The sequence below is a fragment of the Sus scrofa genome, chromosome 10 (assembly GCF_054392235.1).
Source record: "Sus scrofa isolate SSC_HxYL_T2T_F1_AM1 chromosome 10, Sscrofa_HxYL_maternal_Yorkshire_Landrace_v2.0, whole genome shotgun sequence".
Classification (NCBI taxonomy): Eukaryota; Metazoa; Chordata; class Mammalia; order Artiodactyla; family Suidae; genus Sus; species Sus scrofa.
The window spans coordinates 36,952,122-36,965,200 of NC_139392.1; the positions used below are offsets into that span (position 1 = coordinate 36,952,122).

The following is a 13,079-nucleotide window of genomic DNA, read 5'->3' on the forward strand; positions in this document are numbered from 1 at the left end:
CCAGTTTGTGTGTGTGTGTTTTTCCTTTGTTCACACCCACAGGATGCAGAAGTTCTTGGCCAGGGACTGAACCCATGGCATAACAGTGATCTGCACATAGCAATGACAATGCTGGTGTCTGAAATCAATGAGCCACCAGGGAACTCCTCTGTTTCCAGTTTGACTGATATCTCCTTGCACTGTGATTCTTGTGTGAAAATACTTATAATGCCATTTATTACATAGATTTGGTATTGTCTTATCCCATATAATATCACTGAGATGGGGAATATGCCTTACTCAGTTATGGAATCACAATATTTATGACACATTTGGGATGAATAGATATGTCACACACATTCTTTCAATGGAATAGATTAAAAGAGAGTTAAAGATGTTATAATGCCTTTAAAACTTTAATCCCTTGTTTTGTAGATAAATTCCTTCTATTATGTGAAGTCAGGTCCTGTACAGACTAGTTGGAACCAAGGAACAATGTGGTTTCTTTGTTCTCCTGGGCCTCACAAAGAATCCAATGGAGCAGGAAGTCCTTTTTATTAGGTTCTCACTGTTCTACATTTTTACATGAGGAAAAACCTGCTCATTGTTGTGATGATAACTGTCAGTAAGACCCTGAGTTCCTGCTAGTTATAATTTATAGATCAAATTTCTTCTTCTATTGCCCCTAGGTTGACTTCAGACTTATTCTTTGGGCACAATACCATGTCTTTTGAATCTTGCATGGCCCAGCTTTTTACAGAGCACTTTTTCTTTATTTTTGTTTTTCTTTTTGGTCTTTTAGGGCCACGTCCATGGCATATGGAGGGTCCCAGGCTAGGGGTCCAACTGGAGCTGCAGCTGCTGGCCCACACCACAGCCACAGCCACACCAGATCCTAGCCTCATTTGTGACCTACACCACAGTGCATGGCAATGCCGCATCCTTAACCCACTGAGTGAGGCCAGGGATCAAACCCGCATCCTCATGGATGGTAGTCAGGTTTGTTAATCACTGAGCCATGATGGGAACTCCTGACAGAGCACTTTTTCAATGATCAGAGATTTTCCTTCTGTTAGTGATGGCCTATGACTAACGTTTGTAAGCCCTGGCATTATTTGGTTATCATGAGACAAATGCTGTGTGTTGTGTTACTGGTTTTGTTCTGTATTTGAAGTTTTCTGCACTCAATTATTCAACTGGGCACTATTTATGGGCTCCCAATGTCATTGACCATTTTATTTTTGACATGTTCCCTTATTGAAACTCATCAGCACTGACAGCTACATCTTTGGCATCTCAGTGGTGGCCAGTGGAGGACTGATGTGCATTATTTTGTTTCTGCTCTAATTTCCTATGGAATCATCTTTCACTCTAAAGAATCTGAGTCAGGAAGGGAGGCAGAAAGCCTCCACACCTGTATTTTTCACATCACTGTGGCTGGCTGATTCTTTGTTCCCTGTGTTTTCATGTATGCAAGACCTGCTAATACCTTCTCTATTGACAAATTATTGAATGTGTTTTATACCATCATAAGCCCCATGCTGAACCCATTAATTAACAGTCTAAATAATTCTGAGTTGACCAATGCTATGAAAAACTCTGGAGGAAAACATATCCTATCAAGTAGTAAATAAGTACATTTTCCTTCATGAAGGCAGTAATTTAGATATAGAGTAAATCTTGGGATTTAAAAGTCCTTACAAATCTGATGAAAAACTTCCTTTTCTTTAAAGGATTTGTGATAATTATAATTTTAAAAAAGAATTATAGGTTTGTGCTACTAATAGTAATTTCCCTGCTGGAGTGTACACTTTACAGTGTCTGGCTTATCATTGTACATTATTTTTCTGTCCTCTCTGTGACATATGGAATTCCTGAACCAGGGATAAGTTCCAAACATAGTTGCCATCTAAGCCCCACCTGCCACAAAGTTGGATCCTTAACCCACTGTGCTGTGTCAGGATTGAACCTATGTCCAGTGCTCCCAAGACTCTGTGGATCCCTTTGTACCACAGCAGGAACTACTCACTACACTTTTCTTTAATTAAAATGAATTTAAATTAGGGAGTCAGTAAATAATGTGTTATTTATGATATTTTTATAGAGTTATGCTAATTTTCACTTAATGTCTGCATTCCTTTTAATACTTTATATTTTTGTTTTTAGTTTATTTTTATTTGTCTCTTTAGGGCCACACCCATGTCACAAGGAAATTTCCAGTCTAGGGTTAGAATTGAGCTTTAGCTGTTGGGTTATGCTACAGCCACAACAATGTCAGATCTGAGCCATGTCTATGACCTACACTCACAGGCAAATGAGTGAGGCCAGTGAACCTACTTCCTAATAGATACTTACTGCTAAGCCATGATGGGAACTCCTCTAATTATATTTTATTTTAAGCATATTCTTTTGTTTCATCTTCAATCATTTTGTTGTAATAGTTAAAATATTTAATTCTGTACAGATTTTCCTTTTTTATTCAGTTACATTTGCATTAGATATGATATGTTGACTGTAATTTTTAATTTATAAAAGAAAATATTGAAAGTATAATGGATAATAGGACATTTAAAAATTGAATTTATGCAAAATGCAATATTTTAGAATCAATCTCATACCCATCCCCTGCCAGAGTCTCCCACTTCTTCTAGAGGCAGTCACTCTAGTCCATATCTAAATTTTTTTGAGTAATAATCTTTGCATAATAACTATATTTTCATATATATGTTTGCCTTTATGACTCATCTGTTTTTGCATTTTACTTTTCAGCTTCCTGGATATCTTTATGTGCCAGTCTATACAAACCCAACTCATTCTGTTTCCTCATATTGCTTCACTTTTCCACAAAAATATATTGAAATTGATGTATCCAGTCCTCTTGATGTTGTCCTCAGTTTATTACTATTAGAAATAATTCTGCAAGGAATTCTTCTTGAAATTTTATCAGTGTGAGTTCCTAGAAGTGGAATAGTTGTCCATTTTCATAGCATTGTCAAAATTGTCTATTTTCATAGCATTGTCAAAATTCCATCCATGACCTTGAACAAACTTACTACTCCTCTCAGTCTGGAAAATACCTTTTTCACCACATTATGAACAATCCATGCTTGAAGAAATTTTATGATTTATGATGCTTTGATTTAATGCATTATTTCACTAGTATATTCTAACTATAAATAAATAAATATAGTTGAATTTTGGAATCTACTTACATGTTTAAAGTGATGTGTATTCTCTTTGTTGAATTATATGTTAATGATTTTATTTTTTAATTTGATCACTGATCATTTTCCATACTGATTTTTATGATTTAATTATATAATAAATGAGTTTTCTCTTTGACCTTGTGTTTCATTATTATTTTTCTAGCTTGTGATTTGCTTTCCTTATTTTTATAACATGCTTAATATTTTTGGCCATGAAACATTTTTTTTTAACATATATATAATTAAATCAGTATTTTATGGCTTTTATATCTTGCAAAGAATTTCCCCATTTAGATGTTGCAAGAGTATTCTTCCTCATGTTTTCAACATTTAATTTTAAAGTGTTTTTTGTTTCTTTATTTTATATTTAAAAAATTTAAACCATCTACACTTCATTTTGATGCAAGGAGTCAAGTACAGATTACATTTTAATTATTTTCCTAGATTGCTTTTTTATAGATGTATGATTATTTTTTCTCATGGTTTTGATTGATAATACTGCATTCTAATATGTGGCATATGTTTGGAGCCATTTCAGGCCTCTATCATCTTCCATGGATCCCTTCATTTATGCGCCATTTAACATAAGATAACATATCATTTGATTAAAATACACTTTGATATCTTATAAGCCTATGGCAATTTCATTACTATTCCTTATTTGAACTATTATTATTCTTGAATATTTATATTTTAAAATTAAATTTCAATACACTAGTATGATATAAACTAATCTATTGTGTATTTTGTGTTTTTTAATTTTTTTAAGATTTTAATATTTTCCATCATAGTTGATATACAAGGTTCTGTCAATTTCTACAGTACAGCAAATAATATTCCTTTTCTCACATGATCCTCCATCATGTTCCATCACAAGTGACTAGATATACTTCCCTGTGCTATACATTGCAGCACATTCACAATAACCAAGACATGGAAACAACAGAGATGTCCATTGACAGTTGAATGGATTATGAAATTGTGATATATATACATAATGGAATACTACTCAGCCATAAGAAAGAACAAAATAATTCTATTTGCATCAACATGGTTGGATCTAGTATTTTGAATATTTGATTGAGAGAGAATTTGTGTATTTAGAGAATTGTGAATTCTTATCCACAAACTGGGTAGATCTCTGCTGGCAAGACCAGTACATTGAGAATGTCCTGTTGGTCTGCTCATGCATACCTGGGTCCAGGGACCAAAAGATCCTGGATCTGGTACCAAGCTGGCTGCATGTTATGGGCTTCCTAGGGCTGGCATAAACTGGCTGGTTTGCATGGCTGGTTCTATCACTACAAAGCTTGAAGGAGAGTTCCAAATGGAGATTTCCATCAGGAGCCTCATCCCAAGATAACTCCCCCAAAGGACGGCTGCCTGGATCTATATCCCCAGAGTGAATCTCAATTGTTCCCTGCTTCTTTGGAAGGCTCTGCAATATTAGCAGGTGAATCTGACCCAAGCCCTTTTCAGTTGACTTCTTCTGCCCACTTCCAACAGCCATCATCTAGCTCCTCCAAAAGTCAGCCCCACTGGTCTTCAAAGGCAAATCATTTGGTTAATCATCTTCCAGGTTCAGGATTAATGGCTAGGTATCTCAGTGTGGTGCTCAGACTCCTCACATTTTTTAGAGGATCCCTGCAATTGTAATTATCCTCCTGTTTGTTGATCACCCACCTGGGAGTATGGCTCTATACCATGTCTCTTCCTATCTGCTTTGTTGTTGTTGTTGTTGTTGTTGGTTTTTTTTTTTTTTTTTTTGTAGTTCCTTCTTTATATTTCTGTTATACAGGAATTTTTTTTCTAGTCTTCATGTCATTCTCTTAAGTAACTGCTCTGTAAATAGTTGTAAATTTGGTGTCCCCATGGGAGGAAGTGAGCTCAGGGTCCTACTCTGCCATGTTGGCCAAAGATTCCTATATGTCTGCCTTTATACCCAAAACCATATTGCTGAGATTCCCATAGTTTTGTCATATGTTTTAGAATGAGGAATAAGAGTGCCCTAAATTTGTTCTTCTTTTTCAAGACCACTTGGCTATTTGAGTTCCCTTGAGATTTCATATTAATTTTAGGATGGATATTTCCATTTCTGCAAAATACATTTTTGGGATTTTGATAGGTATTGATTGAATGTGTATATAACCTTAGCTATTGTTGGCATCTTAATAACATTAATTATATGAGTTCATGACTTTTTATTTATGTTTCTGTAACATCTTTCAGTGATATTTTGTAGTTTCCATTGTAGAGGAATTTTGTCTCTTGCTTAAGTTTACCCTTAAATATTTTATTCTTTACAATTTTTTATTAAAGAATAGTTGATTTACAATATTGTGATAATTACTTTATTTTTCTTCCATTTTTAATTTTTTTTTGTCTTTTTAGGGCCCAAACCATGGCATATGGAAATTTCCAGGCTAGTGGTCTAATCAGACCTGTAGCTGCCAGCCTACACCATAGCCACAGCAACACAGGATATGAGGTGCATATGCAACCTATAGCACAGCTCACAGCAATGCTGGATCCTTAAACTACTGAGCATGGCCAGCAGTCAAACACCTGTCCTCATAGATACTAGTTGGATTAGTTACCACTGAGCCACAACTGGAACTCTCTTATTTTTTATGCTGTTATAAATGGATTTTTTTCTTAATTTCCTCTTGGTATTGTTCACTGATGTTTTAGTTTTTTTATTCTTTAATGATAAAAACTGTCCAAAAATTGGATCCAGGAGCATGTATCTGAACATTAGAAAGGCCCTATATAACAGTTCTACATCTGACATTAGATTCAATATTGAAATGCTGAAATCTTTCATGCTAAAATCAGGAACAAGAGTATATCCCTCACTACTTTTTTTGGAAACATGCAGGAGGCCAGCTCTGGTGGCGAGGGGGTGTACACTTCTTCCCGATAGGAGAGGGATTTGGCATTGGCAAATGTACATATGGAGACAGCCTCTTTGTCCCTTCTTTCAGGGTGATGGACTGCTCAAATTTAATTAGCATAAGTGATTGATTATATAGACAGATTTTTGCTACAAATTACATCACAGCGTTAAAAGTACATTGGTTAACTATTACATGGTATAGCAGCTATACATCATGTTTTAAGATCTTTGTTTTAACTAAATTTAGTGGGGAGAATTTAGGGACAATCAGGTACAATACATCATGTTTTAAGATCTCTATCTTAACTAAACTTAGTGAGTACTTTGAAGAGGCCATAGACACAATAATTTGGCATTCACAGACCTTGTTTGTAGACTGGTGCTTATCTTCAAAGCATTAGGGGAGGGAGACAGTGTAAGTAAATATAAACCAACTTAACTAAACTAGCTATCACTTAAAAGCTTTTAAAATCAAAGACAAAACTCACAGCTAGATTTTTTGGATAATATATGTCTAACTGTTATGAACCTCATTAAGATCCTAACTCTAAAGTTTACTAAATAACTACTTAATAGATAAACACTATGTTTTAACTAAGTTGGATTCAAATGGGGGAAAGTCCTTCAGGATGAAATTCTTATTATATTATTGTTGTAACTTTGATAAATCACAAATAACCACAGGAAAATAGAAATGGAAAATAATAACAATAAGTAAATAATCAGGAAAGACTGAGGAAAACTAAATAACAAATAAGACAACAGGAAAGACTAGGTAGCCCAGGAGAGAAACAATCCATGTTCTCCAGTGCAAACATGGAAATTGTTTCCCCAGGAAAGCCCCAATTCTTCCCCATAATCATCAAAATGAGAGCTGTGTAACCTGAGGCCTGCCCTTGGGTTGTACCATGCAGGCAGGCTTTCATCCTGACCAGAGGCCCACCTTAGTCATGCACCATTCAGGTGAACTTTTATCCTGACCAGAAGCCCACGTTTGGCTTGTACCATTCAGGTGAGCTCCCTTCCTTGGTTAGGAACCTGCCTTCTGTTTTTTTTTGTTTGTTTGTTTTGGTTTTTTTTTGTTTTTTGTTTTTTGTTTTTTTGCCATCAGGCAAGGTCCTTTTTTCGAGTCTCTGCATCTCCTCGGCTCCCCACAAAAACACATTGCTAAAAAAATTTCTCTAAATTTGTATTTATTTATTTACTTATTCATTAGGTCTGCACATAAAGCATGTGGAGGTTCCCAGTCTAGGGGCCAAATCAGAGCTATAGTTGCTGGCCTATGCCACAGCCACAGCAGTGCCAGACCTGAGCTGCATCTGCAAACTATACCACAGCTCACATCAACACCAGATCCTTAACCAATTGAGTGAGGCCAGGGATCAACCTTGTATCCTCATGTATACTAGTCAGAGTAGATTTCTGTTGAGCCACGACAAGAATTCCTGAATTTTCAGAATTTATTAACAAGATCATATTATCTCTGAAGTAAGAAGATGTTATTTAATTAAATTTTACTTTATTTTACTGTCTGTAAAAGTGCTTCCCATGGTAGCCTTTTCCTATCTTTTTTTTAAAAATTTTTTTAGGGCTGCACACATGGAATATGGAAGTTCCCAGTCTAGGTGCTGAATCTGAGCTATACATGCTGACCTATTCCACAGCCACTGTAACTCAGGATCTGAGTTGCTTCTGAGACCTACATCCCAACTCATGGCAATGTCAGATCTTTAACCCAATGAGCTAGGCTGAAGACAAAACCTTCATCTTCATGGATGCTGGTCAGTTTCCTTATTGATGAACTATGATGGGAACTCACTATTTCCTATCCTTTAGATTTCAGTGTAATCATCACATTTTAAGAAAGGCTTTTTCTGATTATATTATCCATAGTAGGATTTTCCCTCTAACTTCTGTAACTCTACTCTATTTGCTATTTTCTAAGCATTGAAAAATTCCATTCTTACCTTATTAAATGTTTTACCTTATTGTTTTACACTGTTATAAGAATTTGAAATCCACTCAGGAAGGAATTTTACATGATTCGCCACCAACCTCCATTTTATTAATTGTTGTGTTCTCACTCAAAACACAGTTAGTAGCATTGAATAGGTGTCTTAAATTAAAAAAATAATGTAATAGAAAAAAAAGACATCACATCTAAATCAGTGATATCTAACCAAACTTGAAGGAAGAATAAATTCAGTATCAAATTAAAGGAAAGAAACACTCAGTGTGGCAGGTTTGGAATCTCTGGTTAATTAATTTAACTGCAGCCAAATAACTGAGCAATATTTTATTCTTGACTGACAATTGTCTCATCATGGTTCTAAAGCATTTTTTCCTCTGTGTTACCTGTTTCTAACCCTCTATGATGTAACCTAGTAGTGTTTTTACATGTACATGTACTTATAAATTTTTCTAGAAAAATCCCAGTGAGTTTAATTAATTATCACTCTTGGATATATTCCAATTCTAAGACTCAATGATAAATATCTTTAGAAAATATTAAAAAGTCCAGGTATCTTTGCCAATATCAGGAAAAAAGATGATAACCTTTTAAGAACTGATATCAAATTTTCAGGAGGTACTTTGTTAGGTTTAAAGTATCACATGAAGAAAATGAAAGCACAAGAATTTATCTCAAAATCTCAAGTCAATTATGCTGGCTCTCCCAACAAGATAGAATTAGAAGTACTGCATTATTGAAAGGAAGTTTTCTATTTTTGAAGTTAGTAGGACAATAAGTTACTAGAGACCCATTTTTTTGGGGGAAATGACTGGTTAATATCTTCCAATGTAAACATAGGATTTGCATGTCTTTTTGATAAATTATCCTATAACATAGTATTTTTGTCCCTCTTTTTGTGTGCACCATGAAAGTTCTGTTAAATAATATATAGTGCAAATAAAAACAATCTTCTGTGTAACCAGAAAAATCCGTGGAGAAAATAAGCAGATATACAAATGAAATAAACTATTTCTTCAGGTAATATACAGCCTTTCCCTCATGTTGTCAAACTGGATTGAAAGAATATTTCCACATCCCTATGAGTGAATTAAAAACTCATTTTTCAGATTGTGATTAAGCCTCCACAGGTAAGATTAATGGTTGGAATAATGCTTCAAAGTTCTGTGACTTATTATGTAAGAAATTGAATTACTTTAAAATAAGTCAAATTTAGATTAAATTCTAGTTTTGCCACTTAAAAATGTGTGACCTTAGGAAAATTGGGATATTCTTTTTTTTTTTTTTTTGTCTTTTTTTTTGCTATTTCTTGGGCCACTCCTGCGGCATATGGAGGTTCCCAGGCTAGGGGTCGAATCAGAGCTGTAGCCACCAGCCTACGCCAGAGCCACAGCAATGCGGGATCCAAGCCGCATCTGCAACCTACACCACAGCTCACGGCAACGCCAGATCACTAACCCACTGAGCAAGGGCAGGGACTGAACCCACAACCTCATGGTTCCTGGTGGGATTCGTTAACCACTGTGCCACGATGGGAACTCCAAAATTGGGATATTCTGTGCATTAATTTTCTTCAACTATGAAATGGGGATCAGATTGCTTGTTACTGTAAATTTCAAGGTGATATATTAAATTGTGTGTGCATGGTTGGAATCTGCTGTAGGAATTTTGAGAAATGTAGTGATAAATAAGAGCATGTAAAACATTCTGAAAATCATCTGTGCTCCTTCAGGAGAACACATTGTTGGAGTCCAGAATAAATGTGAAGAGACATGGTAGGAGGCTACTGCCATGGGCCAGGAGAGAAATGCAGGACAAGGGGGATGGTAAAATTTGGGATATATTTTGAAAGTAAAGACAAGAGGATGTGATGAATGTATAAATAAGTAATATGAGAACAATAAGGAGTGAAAAACTTTTTAATTTTTTTCCTTTTTTTTGTCTGAACAATTACATGTAAGGTGGCAACATTTAATGAGATGTGGAACTCCCTTTTTATTGTGAAAAATTTTAATTTTGTTTTTATATAAACTAAATTGATATCCAACTACAGATGTTCAAGTTGGAGATGTTGCCTCTAGAAGGTTGAAAATAAGTGGAAAGCTAGGGGCTGAATACAAAGCAAAAATGCTTCAGCATCTGTTGCTTGGGAAAAGGAGGAATATCCAAAACAAGACCCTAGGAAAGATGCCTCAGTTTAGTTTCAGACAATCCACAACTGTAATGTTCTATTCATAGTTTCATGAACTCACACCAAATATGGAAATTTGCTTATATGTGTCTTCAGTATTACATGTTTTTGACCTTATACATGGTGCAAATTTTCAGGAATTCCCTTCTCATGTCCTCTTGTTTATCATATTTCCTTTAAAACTGTGAAAAAATTTTGCTTCCTTTGGGAGATTTTCTTTGATTCCATTTTTATTGACATATTCCTACACTGTGAGTCTATCATTGTAGGAATATCCTCACAGCTGCACTGACTACGTGGGTGTGGAATTGTCTGATCCCTTGCCTTGTATCACATCACTGAGAACAGGGAACTGTGCCTTATTCAGGTTACTAATCACAATGTCTATGAGTTTGACAGAAGTAGGTATCTCATACATATTATTATAATTGAATTGACAAGTAAAAGATGAAACTTATAACATATTAAAAAGTTTCCCCCATTGTTTTGTAGGTAAACTACTTCTAATATGTGAAGTCAGCTTCTGTACAGACTAGATGGAACCAAGGAACAATGTGACATTCTTTATCCTCCTGAGCCTCACACAGAATCCAAAGGAGCAGAAAGTCCTTTTTGTTATATTCTTGCTCTTCTACATCTTGACTGTTGTGGGCAGCCTGCTCATTGTTTTTATGATAACTGTCAGTAAAACACTTAACTCACCAATGTACTTCTTTCTTGCTAGCTTATCATTTATAGATCTAATTTATTCTTCTTCTATTTCCCAAGATTGATTTCAGACTTGTTCTTTGGGGACAATACCATATCCTTTGAATCTTGTATGACCCAGCTCTTCACCCAGCACCTTTTTGGTGGATCAGAAATCTCCCTTCTGTTGGTGATGGCCTATGACCGCTATGTGGCCATTTTTAAGCCCTTGCATTATTTGGTTATCATGAGTCAAAGAATGTGTGTTGTGCTGCTGGTGTTGTCCTGTATTGGAGGTTTTCTGCATTCAGTTATCCAATGGAGCACTATTTATGGGCTCCCATTCTGTGGCCCCAATGTCATTGATCACTTTGTTTGTGACATGTTCCCCTTATTGAAACTTGTCTGCACTGAAACCTATTTCATTGACATCTTAGTGGTGGTCAATGGAAGACTGATGTGCATTATTTTTTTTCTGCTCTTACTTATCTCCTATGGAGTCATCTTGCACTCTCTAGAGAACCCAAGCCTCAGGAAGGAAGATGGAAAGCTCTCCAGACCTGTGGTTCCCATATAACTGTGGTTGTCTGCTTCTTTGTTCCCTGTATTTTCATATATGTGAGACCTGCTAAGAACTTACCAATTGACAAATTGGTGAGTGTGTTTTACACCATCATAAACCCCATGCTGAACCCATTAATTTACAGTCTAAGAAATTCTGAGTTGACTAATGCTATGAAGAAGCTCTGGAAAAAATCATATCATATTAAGTAGTAAATAAGTTCACTATTCATCAAGAAGAGTAATACAACATCAGGTCTATCTTCTTGGAATGCAAAAATTCCTCATAAATTTGATGCAAATCTTCTTTTTCTCTAAAGGATTTGTGATAATTATAATTTAAAAAACAGCTATAGGTTTGTGTTACTAATAGTGGTTTCCTTTTTTAGATTTTATAATGTGTTGTTTATCACTGCACATAGAAACATGAAATTCATTTAAAATAGGAAGTCATATAATTTATTAGTCAATAAAATTTCATAAATTTACATTCATTTCTCAGTAATTACTTATTTGCTTTTAATGCTTTCTAATTCTGTTTTATGTTAGGCATATTCTTTTGTTTTAATTTCATTAATTTTATTGTAATTGTTAAAATATGTAATGCTATACAGATTATCCTTTTTTGTTCAGTTTCATTTGCATATGATATTTTGACCATCATATTTAATTGTTAAAAAGTTGAAAGTATAATGGATAGTAGGACATTTAAAAATTGAATTTATGCAAAATAAAATATTGTAGAATAAATCTCATACCCATCCCCTACTAGGGTCTCCCATTTCTTTCAGAGGCAGTCACTCTAGTCTGTATCTAAAACTCTTCAAGTAATAATATTTGCAGAAATAAGTATATTTGAATATATATGTTTGCCTTTATGACTCTATTTTTTGCATTTTACTTCTCAGCCTCCTGAAAATTTTATATGACTCCATATAGACCTACCACTTACTGTTTCCTCATGTGCTTAACTCTTCTACAAAGACATATTAAAATTGGCGTATTTAGTCTTCTTTTTGGTGTCTTCAGTCTTTTTCTACGAAAAAAATTCTTTCAAATCTTTTTTGAAATTTTCTAAGTGTGAGTTCCCATCAGTGGAATTGCTTAGACAATTGGTATACATATTGAAATTGCCCATGTTCAGAGCATTGCCAAAATATCATTCATGAGTATGACCAAACTGACTACTTCCTTCAGGCTGGAAAATACCTTTTTGACCACATTCTGAACAACACATGATTAATGAAACTTTATGATATATGAAATTTTGATTAACTAAACTATTTCATTTGTATTTTTATATCATGTATAAATAAATGCAGTTGAATTTTGTCATCTATTTACCTGCTTAAAATGATTTGTATTCCTTTTTAATGAATTGCCTATTAATGATTTTATGTACTATATTTGATCACTCATCTTTTTCCATAGTTTTTATTATTTAAATATATAATAAATAAATTATCTCCTATACCTTGTACATAGAATTATTTTTCTATCTTATGATTTGTTTTTTTTCTTATTTTTATACTGTGCATAAAATTCTTGGCCATGAAGAAATACTTTTATACATAAGTAATTAAACTGATA

General features: G+C 34.5%; 1 pseudogene; it reads left to right on the forward strand.

Annotated features, from left to right (window-relative positions):
• Nucleotides 1-10,777: 10,777 nt before the first annotated feature.
• Nucleotides 10,778-11,702, forward strand: LOC100622603 (olfactory receptor 4A47-like; annotated as a pseudogene).
• Nucleotides 11,703-13,079: the final 1,377 nt, after the last annotated feature.